Below are 24578 nucleotides of genomic sequence, written 5' to 3' on the forward strand. Positions count from 1 at the left end.
CCGAGTTCACTTTGGCACATCTCATTCAGTATTTGTAATACCGAGCGAGGCACTGGGCTGGCGAGTCGGCGGCGGGCGGAGCCTCGCGAGCGGGAGCCGGAGACCCGACGCGCCCATTGGTCGGCCGCGAGGCTGTGCGCACGCCGACCCCTCCCACCGCTACTAATCTTCCGGGCGAGAATGATATATGTACTCCTCCGGCGGTAAATCTAGTATCTAATTATTTTATCTCTACCTGGGCCTGCACATACAGATAAATCCGGGGATTGCGAGAACGGACCATTTATTTCCCCGAACAACAAGCGGACTATAACAAGTGACGCCCCAGACGAGTAAATACGAGAGAGGCGGGCCGAGCGAGTCCCACAAGCGTCTCATATCGTACTGAGCACCTTGGGCAGTAGTGTGGGGGGGGAGGCCGCTGACAGCCTTGTCTGTGGTAGGTAGACATGATGAGTGTTGCCAGCTGCTATTAAACCATGCCTTAATTATCCGCAAGACTGGTGGGGTCCTTACAAGCATTACCTCACCAACTCCCTCCCACTCATCCGCTCGTCCGTAGGCCTCAGTCTCTGCTCCTCTCTCTCTCTCTCTCTCTCTCTCTCTCTCTCTCTCTCTCTCTCTCTCTCTCTCTCTCTCTCTCTCTCCAATCACTCTTCCTCCTCCTCCTCCTCCTCCTCTTCCTCCTCCTTCAGGAAGAGTAACTCTCCTCCCCCTCCCCCCTCCTCTCTAAAACACGCCAGCGAGAGACAATACCGCCGGATCGCCCCGATGGTTCCCACCAATTAAAGAAGCATGTAAGTGCGAACCGGTGTTGACGGGGTGGGGATAGGGCGCGGAGGGAGGGGGAGCTGGAAGGCCTCCTGAGAGATGTCGGACAGATCGTGCCGGGCCCTTAGGTCTGGTGTCCCCCGGGCACGGGTCCCAGCGGCCTGATCACCAGCCCGATATTATATACTCCGTCAGCCACAGCGGTACCTGGCGAGGGGATCAATGTGGCCCAGGAATTCGTCACTATGTGGAAGGTTATACGAGGCTCTTATGGCTTCTCCTCGTGGATGTGGAGCGGGGTGGATATAGATAGCAATGATGATGATGATAATGATAATGATAATAATAATAACAATAATGATATCAATAATAACAATAATAATATCAATAATAATAATAATAATAATAATAATAATAATAATAATAATAATAATAATAATAATAATGATAATAATGATAATAATAATAATAATAATAATGAGAAGAAGAAGAAGAAGAAGAACAAAAAGAAGAAAACAATATTGATAATAATAATAATTATTATTATTACCATTGTAATTATTATCATTATTACTATTATCATAATTCTAATAATTATCATTATAGTTATCATTATATCATTATTCCTATTATTCTATTATTATCATCATTATCATTAATATTATCATTATCATCATTACTATTATTATTAACATTATTTGCATTCTATCATTACCATCATCATTTTAAAGAAATCTACGATACGTGAGGGAGAGTGGAATGTATGTGGAAGAAAGTTAGACACAGTATGTGGAAGGAGTATATAGAAGCACTGGGCACATGATGTGGTGTAAGGAACAAAATGGTTGTATAATGAGAATGGATATCATTAATTTTCAAAAGAAGGAACAGAGAAGGGGGCCAAGTGAGGATATTCCCTCAAAGGCTCAGTCCTCTGTTCTTAACGCTACCTCGTTAACGCGGGAAAGGAAGAAGAGAGTGTAGTGTATGGGTGTGTTTATATGTGTGTGTGTGTGAGTGCATGTGAGGAAAGCATGATCATGAGTGATGTCTGGGCTTTGAGGGAGTAGGTGTTGCGGGAGAACCATGCTCTGCATTTAGTGGATGCAGATAATGATAGTAATTTGACCACGATAAACTGAAATAGTGAGGGGGGGGAAAATGGTAGGTTGTCGTGATGGATGAATGGATGGCAGGTGTTATAGCAATGTGTGTATGTGTGTGTGTGTGTGTGGGCCACATGCACAACAGCAATAATAGTAAAGAAAAGTATGTGCCGGTTATGTGGCATGAGAGTGCGCAGTGCAGAGGCTGGGTGTAATGCGCAGATGGTGTAAACGCTCTTTTCTACTGCAGATGTAGTGACGTGTGTGTGTGTGTGTGTGTGTGTGTGTGTGTGTGTGTGTGTGTGTGTGTGTGTGGTATGAGAGAAATAGATCTAAAAATTTTTAAGAAAATCTACCCATTCTCCCAGAGCCACATACCACCAGTACCACTTCAGGTAAATAGTCGGAAGTGCCCAAACATGAGTTGCGTCATGTGTTACGTGCCCCGCAAGACGCTGTCAAGCGTCGCATTGAGATCACATGTCGGGGGTCGGTGTCATATGCGCCACATGAGGTACACCTCACAGATGATGCCCAACATGAGGTACACCTCACAGACGATGCCCAACATGAGGTACACCTCACAGATGATGCCCAACATGAGGTACATCTCACAGATGATGCCCAACATGAGGTACATCTCACAGATGATGCCAAACATGAGGTACACCTCATAGAAGATGCCCAACATGAGGTACACCTCATAGAAGATGCCCAACATGAGGTACACCTCACAGAGGATGCCCAACATGAGGTACACCTCATGCAAGATGCCCTGTGTGAGATCCTTGAGGGAAGATGCTCTGCATGAGGCATCCTACATGTGATATGTTCTACGCGAGGTGCTTTCATGAGGTGCTCCACAACAGGAGCGACACATGAGGAGCCACACGTGGAGAGGTTTATAATCTCATACGCCTCATGTGGAGTCTCCAATGAGGTGACCTACATAGCCTACAACCCTCATGGGAGTTGACAATGAGATGGCCCACATGGCCTGCACTACTCCCTGTGAGGGGCTCACACACGATGCTCCATACGCATGAGATACTGTACATGTGTAACATGATGTTCCACATACGCATGAGATACTGTACATGTGTACATGATGTTCCAAATACGCATGAGATACTGTATAGTTCCACATACGCATGAGATACTGTACATGTGTACATGATGTTCCAAATACGCATGAGATACTGTATAGTTCCACATACGCATGAGATACTGTACATGTGTAACATGATGTTCACATACGCATGAGATACTGTACATGTGTACATGATGTTCCACATACGCATGAGATACTGTATATGTGTACATGATGTTCCACATACGCATGAGATACTGTACATGTGTACATGATGTTCCACATACGCATGAGATACTGTATATGTGTAACATGATGTTCCACATACGGGGTTCTGAAAATGTTTCTTTCCCTGCACCTCTAAGCTTTAGAACATCCTAGTCTCCCATCTTTTATTTTTTTTTTTCTATTCACGAAAGCTATGAATTGGTACATCTTCAATGACAGATTTTTCACTTCCTCCAAAATCCGTAAATGCTATCATTTGTCTCTTCTTTTCCCCTTTCAGTAACCAATATTTCAACGAAGCCCCGGCCTTGATGTGGAACTTCTGTCCGTGACCGAAGCCTCCACTGTAAAAAAAAAAAAAAAAAAATGATGCTCAACATAAGAGTTCCACTTGAGAAACGACACATGTGGTGTTCCACGTAAGTTGATCCCACTTAAGATAATACTCTAACTCATTTAGATCCCACTTAAAATACTCTAACTCATTTAGATCCCACTTAAAATACTCTAACTCATTTAGATCCCACTTAAGATACTCTAACTCATTTATATCCCACTTAAAATACTCTAACTCATTTAGATCCACTTAAGATACTCCAACTCATTTATATCACTTCACCAAAGGTGCTCGGAAGACGGAGGTGTACGTGTGATTCTCCGCGTTCGATGCCTTGCGTGAGACTTTGCACTAGAGATGTTCTGCAAGCGAAGCCGATCATAGGATTCTCTACGTATTGAAACACCGCGAAAACTTGTTCACATAAGATGTTGTACAACATCAGCAACAGATAGAGAGATAGATATTCTATTGACCACTGCTAGATCAGCAACAGATAGAGACATAGATAGATTGATAGATAGATATTCTATTGACCACTACTAGATCAGCAACAGATAGAGAGGTAGATAGATTTGTAGATTGATAGACAGATATTCTATTGACCACGAGATCCTTTACAGTTGGTCCAGTCACAATCACTATATGTTCCAACAATAATACATTATCTGAAATAGTCTCACAAAAATGCGAGTTAAACCTTGATATGAAACAACATTAAAAAGATTACATACGAATCAATCTATCACACAATCTATCACACTCCCTCGAGAAACATCACAAAGTTAATGGGATACAAATGTATGAATACCACTAGAAATAGATATAAAGCTTGCAGTACGACATTGTAAGTAAAGCCTGTGTTATCATTGTACTATGACATTGTAGCCAGAGTAAGTAAAGCCTGTGTTATCATTGCAATATGACATTGTAGCCAGAGTAAGTAAAGCTTGTGTTATCATTGCAATATGACATTGTAGCCAGAGTAAGTAAAGCCTGTGTTATCATTGCAATATGACATTGTAGCCAGAGTAAGTAAAGCCTGTGTTATCATTGCAATATGACATTGTAGCCAGAGTAAGTAAAGCCTGTGTTATCATTGCAATATGACATTGTAGCCAGAGTAAGTAAAGCCTGTGTTATCATTGCAATATGACATTGTAGCCAGAGTAAGTAAAGCCTGTGTTATCATTGCAATATGACATTGTAGCCAGAGTAAGTAAAGCCTGTGTTATCATTGCAATATGACATTGTAGCCAGAGTAAGTAAAGCCTGTGTTATCACTGCAATATGACATTGTAGCCAGAGTAAGTAAAGCCTGTGTTATCACTGCAATATGACATTGCAGCCAGAGTAAGTAAAGCCTGTGTTATCACTGCAATATGACATTGCAGCCAGAGTAAGTAAACCCTGTGTTATAACTTTAATCGTAACGAGAATCACAGATACACAGACAAAATCAACCTAATTATTCTGCATTGGTCGGCATGAAGTATGATGGTCCGAAGGAAGAAGATGAAGAAGAATAAAAAGTCTTCAAATCGTAGTGAGATGACCGCTCTCTCTCTCTCTCTCTCTCTCTCTTCTCTCTCTCTCTCTCTCTCTCTCTCTCTCTCTCTCTCTCTCTCTCTCTCTCTCTCTCTCTCTCTCTCGTATATGTTGGGGCATATAGGACATCGCTGCACCACATGAGCGTCTGTCTGTATGACACCACAAGTGCATAAACGCTCCCCCACCCCAACACACACACACACACAACCTCCACCACCACCAGGGGGTGTGCTGAGGGTCTAGACAAGGGTGAATAATGCCCCTCTCTCGTTCGGGGATGTTATGTTTGGCTGAGCAGACGTCATGAACGGGCAGACCCGAGTTGATATCTTGGTGTGTTATTCTCCTTGAAGAATCAGAACTCAAAACATTGTCTTTAAGTGTCTCCATTGTTGGTTCAACATCATCTGATGTGTCGTGGGTTACTCCATGTGTGTGTGTGTGTGTGTGTGTGTGTGTGTGTGTGTGTGTGTGTGTGTGTGTGTGTGTGTGTGTACGTTTGTGTGTTGTATCTTATATCAAGCACAAAGGGTGTTATACAGGATTTACACAGAACACAAGGTATCACACATAGGACGCGAGATATTTAATGCGTTGTCCTGTATGAAGTGCCTCGTATTAGGTGCTTCACGTGAGGAGTTCATACATCACATACCCCCTAGTGATCCACATGAGGGGTTCACACATCACATACCTCCTCGTGACCCAAATTAGGGGTGCACACATCACATACCCCTAGTGATCCACATGAGGGGTTCACACATCACATACCTCCTAATGATCCACATGAGGGGTTCACATATCACATACCTCCTCGTGACCCACATGAGGGGTTCACACATAACATACCTCCTCCTCCCACTACGTGCTGTTCGTAATGACTCAGTATATGGCTATCAACACCAGTGTTTTCCCACTAACTAGACCGACTCTCTCATCTAAATCTTCGAGAAATGTTCCGTCGTCTTTGGTGGAATGCTAAGACGACGATAACTTCTCACCTACCCAGCCAGCCACACACGGTGAGTGCCCCCAGTCTTCCATGGCTCTTTGTCGTTATCGGTGATTAAGATTATTGACAGTACTATCATTACTCACACCTGCATGGATGTTTAGATTATCATCAGTAACGGCTGATGCACTTCGACGAAAATTACCATCTCTTATAACTTTTTTCTTTTTTTAACGATCTTTACACATGTGTATTTCACCGTCATCATGAGGTTCCACTGTGGTAGGAGGAGTGTTCGATACGCCAGTACAGCAACGTGAGAAATGTCACCTCAGGACCCAGTCCACGGTTCAGGTGCGAGACGGTGGTAGAACTTCCCCTCACACGAGTTGACGGGTGGTAGCGGCGGTGGTGTGACACGTGAGAGGAAGTTCCTCCCATAAAATGGAGAGGAGCTGAGAGAAAGAGAGGGGTCTAGGGTGGCCAGACATACGATAAGAAATAGATCCAGAGACTTCGAAGTTTCCAGGAGTGAGAATCATTCCATTTTGTCTCTCCGAACGTTCTTTAATAGGGATCTGAAGGAGCAAGGAAGACCATCAGGCGGAGCGAACGAGTCGGGACTATAAAGGAATGATAGAAAATTTGTAAATTAGATCATAAATCGTCGGCCATTGCGCTGCGCTGATGATCACCGCCAACACCATTGGGCACCTTGACTTCGGAGGCCACGTCATGCAAGACTATCCGCGTGGCTGCGCTGGCTGGTGGGCCTCGCCCGCAGCAACACCTACCTGGCAACAGGAGACAGCAGAACTTGCTCAGTATTACGCTGCTGTCATGAAAACGCCGTAATTACGTACTGATTAGGACATCCGGCTAGGCCAGCGTTATCAGCGAGGCTGAACGTTTTGGCGGATGAATATAGATATGTGGAGATATTTAGGTGATACGTTATCATAATCGGGATAACGATGATGTCGCCAAGAGGAAGCGTCACCTCTCGAAGAATGAGCGACGGGTGATCGTGGTGGACCAGAGACACACAGACAGACAGCTACAATTCGAACAACACCTCCGTCTGTCGCTCGCAGCTGCTACGTGTAATTTAGATCACAGATGGACACGATTCAACTCTCTCAAGGTAAAACACGTCACTTATAAGATACGATTACGTCGAGATAGGAGGTTCACTGGTCTGTACGACGAAGATCACAAACGCAGGTCTTGCTTGATCCACGAGCAGACGACGCTCACTCACACACGTGGAGACTGGGAGCATAATCCAAAGGTCACCAAGAGCGTTCACAACTGATTTCCTCTTATGTCATCTGCTCAGCGCCGCACAACGCTCGCTCCATTCACACCGATGCACTTGAACGCGCGCTGCTACGCACAGGAGATCAAAGTTATTCTAATGCGATCCCTCGGGTAAATAAGACTAATTTCGCTCGCACTGTCACACTAGTCATGACAGACCACGTATAAGAACTCGGATCCGAATCACATTATATAATCCAGAAGCAATTCACGCACTGGATACCGGGAGAGGACACACACCTGTCATACGAGATACGTCCTCGCGAGGACACTACCGCACACGGGGACGAGAACCGTGTGACACAGATCGAGGCGACACCTACCGTAACCCATATACATCGTGCCATAAGACGGACCCGGGACCAGTCAGGCTCCCGCCCCACCCGACACACACACACACATACACACACACACCGAGGCCGTTCACCCCTGTATGTTAAACATGCCCTGAGCTGAGTGCCAGAGATTATCCCCCCGCCAGTGTCCAGGACGGCCCCCGTGAGGGCCAGTGAACTCATTTGCCTTCACCTGAGAAAGAGAGAGAGAGAGAGAGAGAGAGAGAGAGAGAGAGAGAGAGAGAGAGAGAGAGAGAGAGAGAGAGAGAGAGAGACGGGGATGTGGGGGCGGCTGGGGGGTTCGGGCTAATGCAATCAACCCAACACCATTAATCAAGCCTCGGCTAATAACTGCGAGTTGCAAAACAAAGGAAATATTATTGTTCGACGGGGACGCGGGACCTGCCCGCCGGCGGCCCAGCCCGGGTATGACCGCCCGCAGGGGAGGGACTCTCTCTCTCTCTCTCTCTCTCTCTCTCTCTCTCTCTCTCTCTCTCTCTCTCTCTCTCTCTCTCTCTCTCTCTCTTTCCTGTTCTTCCTATATCTGGTTGATATTGTTGTGAAAATGAGGTAAGATTAAGGAGGAGAGGAGAGGAATGAGGAGGTAGGGAAGAGATGTCGTCACAGGTGAGGCAGGAGCGTGACACACATGTATGTCGTGTATTTGTTGTGGTCGTACGATGCAGTACTACCCTGGTCACCACCCCAGCGCTCATCTTGTGCGCAAGATGATCAGTCAGGTTATACCACACGAGGTGTTGTTCACACACACACACACACACACACACACACACACACACATTTGTAATTAAGATTCACACATCCGCCGGGATTTCTGCACTGCATTACTGAATGAGAATCACCGCAGAAACGCCAGCTCGAAAAAGAAACTTTATTTTTCTTTTTCCTGCAGATGTTGCAAAAACACGTAAATAATTACGTATTGTGTCTGCGTCTTTCGCTTCACATCCGCCTCAGGTTACCGGCAACATCAATTACCTGGGAACGTTGTCTGAAATGATTTCGTTGTCTTTTGCTGGTCAACAACTCCCCAGAAATCAAAGAGGATTCTTTTTATAAACTCAGACGAAAAACAAATCTAAGGGAACAGTGTGACACTTTTCATGACACCACCACGGCCTCCCATGACACCACCACGTCCTCCCATGACACCACCACGGTCTCCAATGACACCACCACGGTCTCCCATGACACCACCACGGCCTCCCATGACACCACCACGGTCTCCAATGACACCACGACGGCCTCTCATGACACCACGACGGCCTCCCATGACAACACCACGGCCTCTCATGACATCACCACGGCCTCCCATGACACCACCACGTCCTCCCATGACACCACCACGGCCTCCCTGATCATCATTACCCCTACTTGTATCGTCATCTCTCTTAATGACTAATTCAGCGGTCGTCATTTTGGCCCCAGGTCTACTGAGGACCTGACTACTCGCTCCTGCTCTTCAGGATATACACCTCGATCTCACTTCGACTCCAGCCTGGGGCTCTTGGATAGCGTTTCCTCTCAAAGGTAAATCTACAAGACTTTTACTTGATCTACTAATCTTTCTGTTACTTTCCAAGCAATGTATTCTCATTCCCTATAACCGGAGAAAAGGGGAAATGAAACTTGAATTCCGAAGTCTTCTTTCTGGGAGAGATTCAGGAACTGACCCGAGAATGTAATGGGGTTCCCGGAGGTCCACCTAAGGCTAAGGTCGGCTAGTATCTTAGATTCTAAATCCCGTAACAAAAGTAGCTTCGATCTCTAACAATGACTCAGATGGGTTAACGTGATGAAGAAGATGAGTCTGTGTGTTACAGAAGATGGGTCTGTGTGTTACAAAAGATGGGTCTGCGTGTTGCAGAAGATGGATCTGTGCGTTACAGAAGATGGGTCTGTATGTTACAGAAGATGGGTCTGTGTGTTACAGAAGATGGGTCTGTGTGTTACAGAAGATGGGTCTGTGTGTTACAGAAGATGGGTCTGTGTGTTACAGAAGATGGGTCTGTTATGTTGAAGAATATGGGTATGTAGTGCTGAAGATGATGTGTCTCGTGTTGAAGAGACTGGGTCTGTTATGTTGAAGAAGACAGGTTTATCGTGTTGAAGAAGATGGGTCTATTGTGTGGAAGAAGACAGGTCTGTTCTGAGGAAGAAGACGGGTCTATCGTGTTGAAGAAGATGGATCTATTGTGTGGAAGAAGACAGGGCTGTTTTGTTGAAGAAGACGGGTCTATCGTGTTGAAGAAAATGGATCTACTGTGTGGAAGAAGACAGGTCTGTTATGAGGAAGAAGACGGGTCTATCGTGTTGGAGAATATGGATCTACTGTGTGGAAGAAGACAGGTCTGTTATGATGAAGAAGAGCAACATTAGAAAAACTTTAGTTTTACAAAGATCCTTAGCGTTAGGAATTGTCCAATGGTCACTGTCATGGAACATCTGTCACGTCAAGGAGTGAGTGTTGGGAGTAACTCGTATCATGTCAAGGAGTGTACCATACCTGTGTGTAGGACATGTCATGTCCAGGGGTGTAGATGTAACCCCCGCCATGTCGGGGCATGTCGCTGAGAGCGATTCATGTCGTGTCGAATAGTGTAGCTGTATCTCATGTCATGATGAGTAGCGAAGCCATGATTGGCTCATGTCATGTCAAGGACAAGTTATGATTGGCTCATGTCATGTCAAGGACAAGCCATGATTGGCTCATGTCATGTCAAGGACAAGCCATGATTGGCTCATGTCATGTCAAGGACAAGCCTATGATTGGCTCATGTCATGTCAAGGACAAGCCATGATTGGCTTATAGCACGATGAGGAGTGAAACTCGGGATGGTTCATGTCATGTTTAAGGCGTAAACTACGAATGGCTCATGTCATATTCAAAAGTAAAGCCACGAGTATCATGCGAAGAAGTGAGTCAGTGGGTGAGTCACATCACTACATCAGGTGAACGAGCGAGTAATAATAAACTTAAAAAAGAAGAAAAAGTGAATGTTGACGCCCGTCACTTTCAGCAGTGGAATTTTTGTTACCCAGAGTCGAAAATAAGGATATTAAGATGTATGCAAATTTCTGTTTGAGAGAGAGAGAGAGAGAGAGAGAGAGAGAGAGAGAGAGAGAGAGAGAGAGAGAGAGAGAGAGAGAGAGAGAGAGAGACCCTACTTGCAAGTACCTATGATGAGATCCTGCCATGAGGCAGCTCCAGCGCGTAGCGCTCACCGCAGATGAACAGTAGAATTGCAAAGAACGAGTCGTGTTATGTATGAAACGAAGAGATTGTAGGGTATGTGAACCGAAAACCAGCAGCTCACGAAGTAAGATAAGACATTTACCTGGGGCCAAAGGAGTGACACTTGAAAGCTACTGAAGTGCTGAACTCACTGTCCAGCTGTCATTAACCCTCCCAGTATATAGGCGGGCAGTACGGTAGTGCCAGTAATGTTTCTTCCTTGGTCGGCGACCACAGGCTGCCCTACAGACGTGCCTCACGAGCAATCAACCCGAGAGAAGTGCCAGTACTGAGCCAACGAACACACTCGATCATACTGGTTGCTGCCCGTGATTCATGCACGGGACTGGCTGGGTTCGAATCCTGGGCGCGGCATTTGGTCCATAGCCAACCCAAGGGTTTATTTTCCCCTGGACTGATGAACTGGTAGATGGCTTCAGTTGTGTGTGTGTGTGTGTGTGTGTGTGTGTGTGTGTGTGCACGTACATAGGAGTAAATTCTCTGTACACATGCATGAGATTAAGAGAACGGGCGATACGAGTGTAAAAAAAAAAAAAGATGTCTCCGTGAAATACAGAAAAATCACAAATGGTAATCGCACACACACACACACGCACACACACACACACACACACACACACACACACACACACACACACACACACACACACTCACACATCGAGACAAAGCGAGAGACCAGAAGACAATAATCTCATAAAAGAAGCTGTATAAGGGAGGCGATCAAAAATTCAGACAAGCTATGTTGAAGAAGAAAAAAAAAATAAAATGACGAAGGAACCTTGTCAGTTCCCTCGGCCAGGAACGACCACAAGAGAGAGAGAGATATAAGTGGATGCGTCTGCAGAGAGGGCGTCAGACGCAGCGCCTCCCTATCGCAATATAGTCATCAGAAAGGATGGCTTTTGAAGGGTTTTATAGTCACTGTTAACAAGTCTTGTCCAAATAAATTAACAGATGAAATACGTTCGTACCGAATATAAGGTCGAGTCTAGGCAAATATGAATTTTCCTCATCCAACGCCAAGTTAACCAGTCTGCATTGTTCGCGTGGAGCACGGCAGCTGGATGCATGACTGAAGGGTGGAGGGAGAGAGAAAGAGAGAGAGAAAAAAATACATGATAAAAAGATTCGATATTCTTTGGCGCTGGTGTTAACAGAATTTTATTAGGACAAATAGAGATGTAGAGGCGATAGGACTGGATCTCGTAAAGGAGGTTCGACGCCGGTATCAGGGAGGATCGAGCCCCCCCGCGTGCGATGCTCCGCTGGAGTGTGACGGGCAGATTACACGCTCTTTATGTTCACACCACCTTATCTCTCCCTCCCTCTCGCTGTTTCGTTATATGTTTTCCTACACTACTCATAAGACTATTTCCCTTAATATGCCATAGATGTCGCAAATACTTGCATATGATAAGCAAGAGATAAGCGGGTGTGGGGTATGATTTCAACTTCCTTGGGTCTTTTTTTATATATAGACTCGTCCGAGATATACACAATCATTTCTGGGGCCAGACAGAAATGTGATGCCTTCATGATTTTCGTTCCTGATATCGTCGTGTCATGTCGGTCTATCGTGGTCTGGTTGGACGATGCCCTTGGGGACAATAGCCCCGTTGACGATACCCTGGCGAATAATTGGTAAGTATAATGGCAGGCCAATTTGCGGCTCCTGTCGTGTTTTTTCTTTATCATTTCTCTGTGACGTGGGCGTTGCCATGGTTTGTGGTTATTGCCATGGTTATTGGTTCTCGCCACGACCTCTGACCGTGGCCATGGTTTGTGGCTATTACCATGATTATTGGTTCTGGCCACGACCTTTGACCGTTGCTATGGTTTGTGGTTGTATCTCATCATGACCTGCGGTAAGGTGCCATTACTGGTGGTCTTAGCCAGTACGTGCACGTGGTTGCCATGGTATGTAGTTGTTGCCGTTAACTGAGGCTGTTGCCATGATTCGCAGTTCTCACTACGACCTTTGGCTGCTGCTGCTGCTGCTGCCGAGGCCGTCATATCTGCCATGGTCTCCGACTGAGGCTATCTCATCTTTTCCTTTTTTTCATCAGGAACCTCTTACATGATTCTTGATCTCGGTCATGTACCGTAGCTGGTGCTGTTATCACGAGAAATTCGTACCTGGAACTCCACATTGCTACAGGTTGGCATCAATTATGATACTTGGAGAATATTTCTTGAAGTTGCCACCTCTATTTCCTTTCGTATTTCTTTGTAATGTGATCTTGTTTGTAGGTGTTGAAGTCAACAAGGGTTTTCCACGTACTGGCCTGATGGAGTAAGGAAGCTCAGTTGACCCCTCTGTACACTGTGGTGGTAGCAGAGGGCAAACTTGTTGTGGGTCCGGTAGCAGACTTCCTTGTCGTAGTCCTCGGTATAGCAACAGACGTATGTGTTATGGGGTTAGTAGTGGAATGTAGCATATTGTACTGATTACAGTCAGAGAGTATTGGTGGTGAGAGATCCTCCTCTGTAATGCAAGTGGTGGAAGTAGATATACTGGTCTTAAGCTAGAGCTGGTGGCAGCTATATCTGTCGTAGAGATAGTGGTGGCAGCAAATAGATATAGATACACTTATCTTAAGCAAGTAAGGATGGCAGCTATGCCTGTTGTAGAGATAGTGATGGCTGGAGATAGGTATACTTGTCTTAAGCAAGTTTGTGTGGCAACTATGCTTGTCGTAGAGATAGTGGTGGCAGCAGATAGATATACTTATCTTAAGCAATTAGGGATGATAGCTATGCCTTCTGTAGAGGTAGTGATGGTGGTAGGTATATGTGTTTACCTGTCTTAAGCCAGTAAGGGTGGCGTGCATTGCATAGACAGTGGTGGCAGCAGATATACCTTTCTTAAGCAAGTAAGGATGGCAGATATACCTATTGTAGAGATAGTAATAGCAGCAGATATACTCATCTTAAGCCAATAAGGGTGGCAGATATACCTGTAATAGAGATAAAGGTGGTAGCAGATATACCAATGAGGGTGGTAGACATACCTGTTATAGAGACAGTGGTGGCAGCAGATATACTCATCTTAAGCCAGCCAGGGTGACAGATATACCTGTCATGGAGACAGTGGTGGCAGCAGATATACTCATCTTAAGCCAGCCAAGGTGACAGATATACCTGTCATGGAGACAGTGGTGGCAGCAGATATTCATGTTCTGTAGCCACTTCTCATTCCAAACATATTTCTTGTGACGTGTAATGATGGTAAGTGTGGCGGATATAATAATTATACACGAGGGCGGGTGGACATACGGCTCTTGTGTATGCCAAGGCTGTCTGTGTGTGTGTGTGTGTGTGTGTGTGTGTGTGTGGAGGCTGCATGAAAGTATCACACGTTGGACTGGTCGTCATCTAATTTTCCGAAGTTTTGATTAAGAAAATATATATATACGTGTTTCCGGCGAGCATGATGGATTGGGCAGGCGATCTCTGGGCGGTTTTGGCAGGGTATATATTTATATCATTATCGTTATTATCATAATTATTGTTATTATTATCATTACAGTTTTTCATTATTGTTAACATCAGTTAGTATTACTATTATTACTATTTTTATTATTACTATGATTATTATTATTATTGTTATTATTATTATTATTATTATCATTATCATTATTATTATTATTATCATCATTATCATTATTATTATTATCATCATTATCATTATCATTCCTTTTATCATTATTATTATCATCATTACTATCATCATCATTAATACCATAATCATATCATTATTATTATCATTATTATTTTTATCATTATCATTATTATTATTATCATTATTATTACTATCATCATCATTAATACCATAATCATATCATTATCATTATCAAACGAATATACACGACAACATGCTATCTCAGATTATCATATTAAAAAGACAACTGAATTAATCGTAGTAAATTGCATTACTTATAAGTGATATAAAGTACAATCAGCGCAAGACAACAATTGGAGATGAAATCATCATTATGTACAGGCGAAATGACTTGCTACACTTCGCTATGTAAGTGATGAGGTCCCGTGGGACGATTGGCTTCTCCCACCTGTCCCCCCATGCATCTGGGAGGTGCTAACCAACCCCTGTGGTGAGTGTAGCGGCGGAGTACGTGGCGGGAGGGAGGCAACATCTCCTGGTGGGTGTGTGGTGGCCAAGGTTGCCTTGCTTAACGTAGGGTCGTCACGTCACATGCTGGCACTCTGTCAGTTCAAGGGACTGAGGAGGACTTAGCGTAATCATACCTCCAGGAATAATACCCTCCACCCTCACAACTCGCTTAACGTTACTGACCATGTGTCAGCACGGGCCCTCAGGGGTACGAATCACCGGAACAGGAATCATCCCACACTCAACCAAGGTGTTCATCCTCCCCATGAGGCTGGAGGATAAATGGGCATTTGGCTTAGGCTGGGGTGTATGTGTCTATGTAGCACATATATATATACTCATGGTACCTATGAATAAGGTTAAGAGACGAGGGGGCAACACGAGTGTCAAACTCTCTCCCAGTAACGCAAGAGTAGTAAACTTAAATAATGATCACACAACACACACACACACACACACACACACACACACACACACACACACACACACACACGATCCTGGGCGCCATAAAGGAACTGTGTATTTGAGATGTATCTTGATGTATTATTTGTTCTGACTGTTGCATGTAGTGTTGGCCATAGATTCATGTAAGGGTTTTTATTAGAGGTATTATAGCGTTGCATACTGTAGTGGTGGCATTGTACGAGTTGTGGAGCTCAGTGATGGCAAAATACATGTTGTACGTTGTAGATGTAACAAGCGGTAATATACGTGTTGTAGATTGTGCTGGCGGTATTATATGTGTTGCAGATATAACAAGTGGTAATATACGTATTGTAGACTGTACTGATGGCCATACACTTATTGTAGATCGTACTGGTAGTAATATAAGTATTGTAGACTGTACTGACGGCAATACACTTATTGTAGACCGTACTGGTAGTAATATAAGTATTGTAGACTGTACTGGTGGCCATGTAAGTATTGTGGTCCGTTACTGGTGATACTTTACGTGCTGTAGACTGTACTGGAACGGAACGTAGGAGCGGCAATAGATATACTCGGTGTGGGCTACAGTGGTGAGAACATGCACACTGTAGCTGTTGCAACAGTGTATATTGAGGGTTGTAGAGGTGAGTGTAAACATCACACGTCACTGGCAGCAGGTGTGGGAACAGTTATCGTTTTGAGTTCTGTTCTGCGTGAGGGTCAGGGGGCAATCGTGTGTGTCGTGGGCATTTGTCACGGTAACATATGCCTGTGGAACACAGAGGTGACAACAAAGTTGGATCTCACGCACTCTGGTGTTGGTTTGGGATAGTGTGTGTGTGTGTGTGTGTGTGTGGTGGGCGTTGAACATGCTACATCCTTAATCACATCTATAGACTACAACTTTGATCTCACACCGTGATCACGTCAGTAACTATTTTCTTTAACGGCTTTATAGTTTATAGCAATTATTTCACCTGTGTTATCATCTACCCTGTTCTTCAACGCTTTTCTTTTGCTTCGCTCTGTTTTGAATCACGATTTCTTCCACTGCACCAAACAGCCTTGAAATGACGACCCAGCGGTTTGTGTTGCTTCTCTTTCATATCTCTTTGTGTAACTTGTGTGGTTTAGTTACAATAATCATGAATTAATGCTTTGTAAGTGATTTATAGACGTCCACTTGTTTCCATGCATCCTGATCTAACGCGATTATCTTTGCGACTGCTGAAGTCAATGAATACTTGGGTTCATGGATACGGTGAGGGCGTGGCAAAACTCTGCAACAGCAGGTCATGTGTGTACAATGGGCGTGGCAAAACTCTACAACAGTAGGTTAGGTGTGTACAATGGGCGTGGCAAGACTTTACAACAGCAGGTCAGGTGTACAATGGGCGTAGCAAGACTTTACAACAGTAGGTCAGGTGTGTACAATGGGCGTAGCAAGATTCTCTACGACAGCAGCAGGTCAGGTGTGTACAAATGATCAGGTGTGTCTTGTGTGTGTGGGGTGTACGCGGGTGTACCGAGGTGCTGTGCTTGTCTTTAGCATCCCTCAGTGGCTGTGGTTGGGTCGTGGCTGGAGGTATGCATATAGCCAGGGGTCACTGCTTAATGGCTCAAGAATGTAGTGGGTGGTGGCGGTGGTGGTAGTGGGTGGTGGTGGTGATAGTGGTAGTGGGTGATGGCAGTGGTGGTGGTGGGTGGTGGGTGGTGGCGGTGATAGTGGCAGTGGGTGGTGGCGGTGGTAGTGGACGGTGGTAGTGGGAGGTGGTGGCGGTGGTAGTGGGTGGTGGTGCTGAATGGTGGTAGTGGCGGTTGTTGGAAGAGTCACCATGACATGTGTGTGTGTGTGTGTGTGTGTGTGTGTGTGTGTGTGTGTGGCGGGGTGAGGCGGGGTGGAGCGGGCAGTCCTGGGTCGGGGCTCCTGGGTAGCGTAAATCACTCGGGACTGAAGTTTATACCGCGCCCCCCGCCGCGGCCCGGGATGAACCCGCCGCCGCCAGCATCAACACGTATTATATATTGGACAAATTTACATCGCCAGAGTAGGGCTGTATAGACGGGGCACTCAGCACTCCAGCCTGGAAGACAGGCCACACTGGGGATGTATAGACGGGAGAAATACCCAACGCCCAAAGACGGGAGACAGGACAAAATGGGGCTGTACGGACGGGAGAGAGAGACGGGGTTTCCTGTGCCCCCAGGACGGGTGATAGGCCACAGTGCCTCTGTACAGACGGTGGTAGGCTATGCCACTGTAGATTTACAGTGGCTCCTGGTGAGATCAAGGGGTGTAAGTTGACCTAATTTGACTCATTCAACCCACTCCCTCACGATCTCCACCCTCAACTGTTATGGAACAGAGAATGAACATAAACGAGTCATTGCCACCTAACATTTTACCACACCACACTCACGTAATAATGACCCGGATGACCTCTTTCTCCTAAGCACATACGACGTAACTCTAACCTGACGAAGCAGATCTCAGGATGGAGATACTGTGGGCTATAAGTTAGAACGGGGTCGGGTCTTGGCCCCTCTTAGTTGCTGCTGTAAGACACCGAAAACCTCGTCCTCGTTTGAATCCTGTTAAAGCGAGCGAACATCAGCTCAGGTCTGGAGCTGTGTTGCCGAAGTGGTGGCTCCTCTCATGTCTAACGTCCGTACATTAACTCCATTTTTTTTCAGATGCAAACTACGTGATGACACATTGAGAGTAGGTTCTTGTGGGATGCGCACACATACATATACCGTAGACGTTCGCTCTAAGAACTATTTTCTTTTCGTAATTCGGATGTTTATGTAAAGAAAAAACTTGATTATTGGTTGATGGGGCTCATTAGTTTTAGAGAAATGTGTGAGGAAATATGTTAGATTATAAACTGTTTAGTATTACACGTATATGCGTTATTGTGACTAGCGTCTGTAATGTTAGCACTACTGTTTCCAGAAAATAACCTCAAGGCGTCTGTGTCCAGATATGAACATACAGGTATGTATGTTCAGGCGTTGATATCAAGGGGCCAGTACACCAGGGTTCAGAACAGCATCATAATGTACATCTCTCGTGTATCCGTGTTAAGAGGAAACAGTGAGTTTCTCTGAATTAGTCAAAAAATACTTGAAAATCACAGAACGCAGGATGTGTCGTGTTGGTGGTGAGTGTTGCTGGTAACGCTGTAACCGGGAGCATTCATCTGAGCGACATGAGATCGAGCAACGCTTCTCCTCCGGTGTTACTGGTGCCGGTGAAAACTGTCCTGACAACACTAGACTAATGTAGTGTACGTGGCACCAAGTCCTGCGTTGAGAACAACGCGTGTTATCCGCACTGCATATCAGAACACATTTACCACTGAGGAAAATAGAAACCCGTGATGGAAACACTACATTCAACCTGCAGCAGAAGTGTCATGAACTCAGATCCTGTCAACACTGAAGCTATGATTCTCCTCCACTCGAGGACACAGTGTTCCAAAGAACACCAGTGTTGCCCCGGAATGCTACACCAGGAGCACCAGTTAGTATCTAAAATGTCGTCTCTGTCTTTGTCTAACATCGTTATTTTCAGGGTTAACGTTGTAATTTCCTGGCTTCTACCGCTTTCTGATGTGGGCAGGAAGAGCGTTGCCAGAGGCTGTCTCTCGCCATGAGGCAAGTATACCAGGACCTGGCATTTCCACTGAGCATGTCAGTGAACGTCATGTCCGCCAGGTACAAGTTATCGGCTGGTGAGGACCGTCACACCTGTGTGACTTCACCCCCAACCCAAGTTGGTGCCCATCTATCCACCACACATGGAAGGGAAGGTCGAACAGCTGGGGGTAGACTATGCGAGCATCGGAGATCGAACCCGGGCCTGTGGATTAGAAGTCAACAACGCTAACCACTACACCACAGCGGCTAGCTCTACTTGGCAGAAGAAGAAGTACTGCTCCTCATTCTTGGCTTCTGTTAACATTCAAAGAAAAAACAACTGATATATTGGCACAAAAACTCCCGGACATGCGACTTGATTCGTCATATAAGTTTGCCATATCTTGATTGCATCATTATGCTAATAATGACAATATGTAAATGTCAGTTGTAAATATAGAATTATAGTGTTACTTTTGACAGCGAGTGTGTGGTACCCACGACAAGTCTCACCTCAATATGGCCCAGTAGTTGCCAGTTAAGCATCCACTGCTGACCTGCTGAGCAAGAATATATATATATATATATATATATATATATATATATATATATATATATATATATATATATATATATATTTTGTGTGATCGGGGCCTGAACATGCAGGAGGGTGAAAGGAGGGCAAGGAATAGAGTGAATTGGAGCGATGTGGTATACCGGGGTTGACGTGCTGTCAGTGGATTGAATCAAGGCATGTGAAGCGTCTGGGGTAAACCATGGAAAGCTGTGTAGGTATGTATATTTGCGTGTGTCGACGTATGTATATACATGTGTATGGGGGTGGGTTGGGCCATTTCTTTCGTCTGTTTCCTTGCGCTACCTCGCAAACGCGGGAGACAGCGACAAAGTAAAAAAAAATTAATTTTCCAAAAGAAGGAACAGAGAATTGGGCCAGGTGAGGGTATTCCCTCAAAGGCCCAGGCCTCTGTTCTTAACGCTACCTCGCTAATGCGGGAAATGGCGAATAGTTTGAAAGAAAAAGAAATATATATATATATATATATATATATATATATATATATATATATATATATATATATATATATATATATATCCCTGGGGATAGGGGAGAAAGAATACTTCCCACGTATTCCCTGCGTGTCGTAGAAGGCGACTAAAAGGGGAGGGAGCGGGGGGCTGGAAATCCTCCCCTCTCACTTTTTTTTTTTTTTTTTTTTTTAATTTTCCAAAAGAGGGAACAGAGAAGGGGCCCAGGTGAGGATATTCCCTCAAGGGCCCAGTCCTCTGTTCTCAACGCTACCTCGCTAATGCGGGAAATGGCGAATAGTATGAAAGAAAGAAAATATATATCTATATATATATTTATATATATACATAATCTTATAGGTGCTATCTGCCTGCATGAGGTTGTATGATCGAGGTTACAGTGTCGTCAAAGAACTTCTCACACAAAAGGCGTCTGCATTCCCCTGTCACTGGAAACAGCGAGGCCTGGGGCAGCAGGAAGATCCTGGGTAGCACCAGGACGCTTTCACAGAATTTAGTCCCAGGGTAATTATAAGTGAAATATATATATATATATATATATATATATATATATATATATATATATATATATATATATATATATATATATATATATATATATATATATCATATTACGTAGTTTGTAGTTTCCCGCCGAGCGAGGTAGCGCCAGGAAAAGAAGAACGGCCTCACTTCACACCCACCCTCCAGCTGTCATGTATAATGCATCCAATCAGAACTCCGTATCCACAAGCAAGCTCTATTTACTTTTTTATGGTTTCCACTTGCCACTTCACACGCCTTGGTTCAGATGAATGACAACACGTCGCCTCCTGTATATCACATCGTTCCGGTTCACTCTACCCCACACACCCATCTTGCCCTTTCCATCTTCCAAGCTTCTCCCTCCACCCTGCACCCTCTAACTCTGGCACATATATCCTCTTAATATCTCTTCACTCATCCTCTCCATACGTCCAAACCATTCCATTAAACTCTGTTCAGCTGTCATTCATACTCAGCTTACTACAACACATTTCTCTTACACACTTTCCTTGCACCATACATTGTCCATAAGGATTTCATTTTCAACACACCTATCCTTTTCCTTAGTGCACCAAGGGCCTTTCCCAACTCTCAACCACCATGTGGCTCATTTCAGTTTCAATGGTTCTATCTGGTACGGTGTCCACTCCTAGGTATCTGAAAAGCTCTTCTTCTTCTTCCTTCAAGATTTCTCCATTCAAACTCTCACGCAAACCAGTCTGATTCTATTCCGTATCAAGCCTTACAATCTTACTTTTGTTCACATAAATTTTCTGCCTTCCCCTTTAACACACTCTCCTAACCCCAGGCACCAACTTTTGCTGTTTCTCCTTCATCATCAGAACCATGTCATCTGCACACAACAACTAGCTCACGTTCCAGGGCTCCCTGCCCTCAACGGACCCTTCCCTCACCATCTCGTTCACAAGCAAATCAAACAGCCATGGTGACATCACATTCCCATGATGCGAATCCGCCTCCACCTGGAGCAATTCATCCTCCTCCCCTCCTATTCGAATACATGCCTTACTCTCTCTCGTTAAAAGATCCGCACTGTTTCTAATAGATTTCCTCACACACCTTCCATAAGGCATCTCTATCATCCCTCTCATACGCTTTCTCCACCTACCGTATGTTCTGCATGTCCATACCATCATTACTCGCTGCCTCTCATACATACAAATGAGTCTCTCTCTCTCTCCCTCATCAAATTTTCCCATTTGGAATTTTTAAATCTGGATGAGTCAATGGTGATTGAGCATGCATAGGAAAAATTCTCACAACAAAAATGTTCCGAGCCGATTTGCAGAAAGGTTTTGTATACAAACATTGACTATAACGGAATCTACTTTCTTTTGAATCTTAAATGGAATCTGATGGTAAGTGGTACAGGTATGATAGCCAGTGGTACAGGTATGGTAGCCAGTGGTACAGGTATGATAGCCAGTGGTACAGGTATGATAGTCACTGTAGCACAAATACGATAGACAGTGACACAGGTCTGATATAGTCAGTGTGGTCCAGTTTCGACAGCCAGTGGCACAGTTATGACACGGCGGTACAGGTATGACACAGCGGTACAGGTATGACACAAGGTACAGGTGTCTCCAAACCTCCACAAGAACAAAGTCTTCTGTATCAGGATTTCAGCAACTCATATGTGCTTGGAGGACATGGTTGATGCCAACATCCTTAACTAATGGGGTTAAGACAACATTATACATTTGATTATATGCCTTACACACGTGGACATAAAGTGCATAACGTATGTGTCATAATATCTAGCCAAAACAGAGATTTCATTTAGAAATATATCTCTGAAATTAAGACTCGAATCATGAAACTTCAGCTTCAGACAAATGAACCAACATGAACTGATTTCATGAAGGGAGACAACAAACTGCACGAGTAGGAACATTCTGAGAACTTGACGTAAATGAGGAGACTGAATACCAAAATGTTTCAGCCACAGAACTGTAGACATTACTCTTAGAATACGTAATGGATGAGCCACGTTGAGTGTAAGGCAAAGTCTTTCTCACTGACTGTGATAACTTCCCTTCTGGATGTCTACTCACAGATGGACAGTGAAGCGAGTCTAGCGACACCAAGGCTGATGGACACAAACAACGCTGCCACGTATTCTATAAACGAAGGGGGTCGCAGGTGAGGTGTTCCTACGTGTGTTTAAAAAGAAAGTGTTTATTTTTTTCCTTTCATATCTTCTATTTCTCAACCTTCATATTTCACAAAGACACACTCAAATCAATCACAATCCAGGTCGTACAATAGTTTTACACGCTCTGGAAGGCCATAATCAGGTAACCCCACGATCTCTTCTTCATGATGGGCGAACATGTAACCCTCAACCATGTGTGTGTGTGTGTGTGTGTGTGTGTGTGTGTGTGTGCGTGTGTCCTGACTCTATGGATGAATCACATCCACGTCCATGACTGGACCTTTGATCTGCTCCTTAAGGGTCGGGTCAAAGGCCGGGACATCATCATATCCAAGGGTCGAGCCGTCAAGTGGGAGGGGACGCTATAACTGCTACTTAAGTCTGCTTATAAAAGTTCTTTTTTTTTCCCCATCTTCTTGTGCAGCGGTTTTATTTCATTAGAGAGAGAGAGAGAGAGAGAGAGAGAGAGAGAGAGAGAGAGAGAGAGAGAGAGAGAGAGAGAGAGAGAGAGAGAGAGACTCGAGTGATTGCAAAAGACTGGAATCTTAAGAGCATTAAGACCTGCACCGTCAAGTTGGCACGACCCAGTGAAAAACTTCACGAGAGAAATTATCTTTAATTCGCCTCAGTTCAGTTTGAAAGACTTGATTCGTATGAAGGAAAAACAACAGCCTAAAACGTACTATTCCAGTTAAGAGGTAAAATTTAGGTTAACGTTGCAGCAGTGACCGTCGTGAGATGTTCAGTGTTCGTGAACTGAAGACGAGGTTCAGTACGGAGGCGGTGAGCAAAAGAGGTTTTCGGGGGGTGATGCAGAAAACACGGGAGGCTCTGTGTTGTAGACCATAGGTAGAATTAACCTACAATCGCCTGTTACATACCCGCTGCACCTAAAACATCATCCACACACCCCATAACCTCCTCCTACTTCACTATCCTGACCTCATCTACAAAGACTAAAGACATGTTGCTATTGTTGTCCCCAGGGTGGAAACCTTGTCTTAAAAACTACCAGGTCATCTACAGTATCATCTCTCCTCTCTAGATTAACCCCAGACCTCTTGCCACTATTTTACGACGATATATCCAACTACTTTTCCACCACAACCTCAGACAACTATTGAACCACAATCCCCTTACCTTCATACCACTACGACCCAAATACCTACCACCATTCTACCACGACACTGTAACACCAGTCCACCAAGACCACACAGCACTAACCCACCCAACCACCCCATACCACCATTCCACCACGACCCTATACCACTACCCCCCTATACCCCTCATCCCCGTAAATTTCTACCCTAATATCCTCATACTATCAACTTACACCATCCATTAGCGCAAAATGTATTCCTAGCCACAGAAAATGAAAGATTAGACTTACGATACATTCAGTGGTATCAAGTACTCAGATATCTAGAACAATGACGACCGGGTAAGTTGACTGACTGTTCATGATGATCTCGCAACCAAAATATTAAAAAAGAATCCAACAGATAATGAATTTTTTATCTTGTGTTCGTTGAGACGGTACGGGCAACTGAATGCCATAATCAAAGCCATCTCATTTACTATATATATATATATATATATATATATATATATATATATATATATATATATATATATA

The 24578-nt window shown here is 44.5% G+C and overlaps 1 protein-coding gene across 2 annotated transcripts in view; it reads right to left on the reverse strand.

Annotated features, from left to right (window-relative positions):
- LOC139750244 (LIM/homeobox protein Lhx9-like) overlaps window positions 1–299 on the reverse strand; it is a 110878-nt gene extending 110579 nt beyond the window's left edge. Inside the window, exon 1 of one of the 2 annotated variants that reach the window (XM_071664751.1) lies at window positions 1–298. This exon is cut by the window's left edge and continues 309 nt beyond it. The gene's annotated coding sequence lies outside the window, so the exon portion shown is untranslated. The other variant, XM_071664753.1, reaches the window with a different exon arrangement.
- Between the last annotated feature and the right edge of the window lie 24279 nt (window positions 300–24578).

The sequence above is a fragment of the Panulirus ornatus genome, chromosome 9 (genome assembly GCF_036320965.1).
Source record: "Panulirus ornatus isolate Po-2019 chromosome 9, ASM3632096v1, whole genome shotgun sequence".
Classification (NCBI taxonomy): domain Eukaryota; kingdom Metazoa; phylum Arthropoda; class Malacostraca; order Decapoda; family Palinuridae; genus Panulirus; species Panulirus ornatus.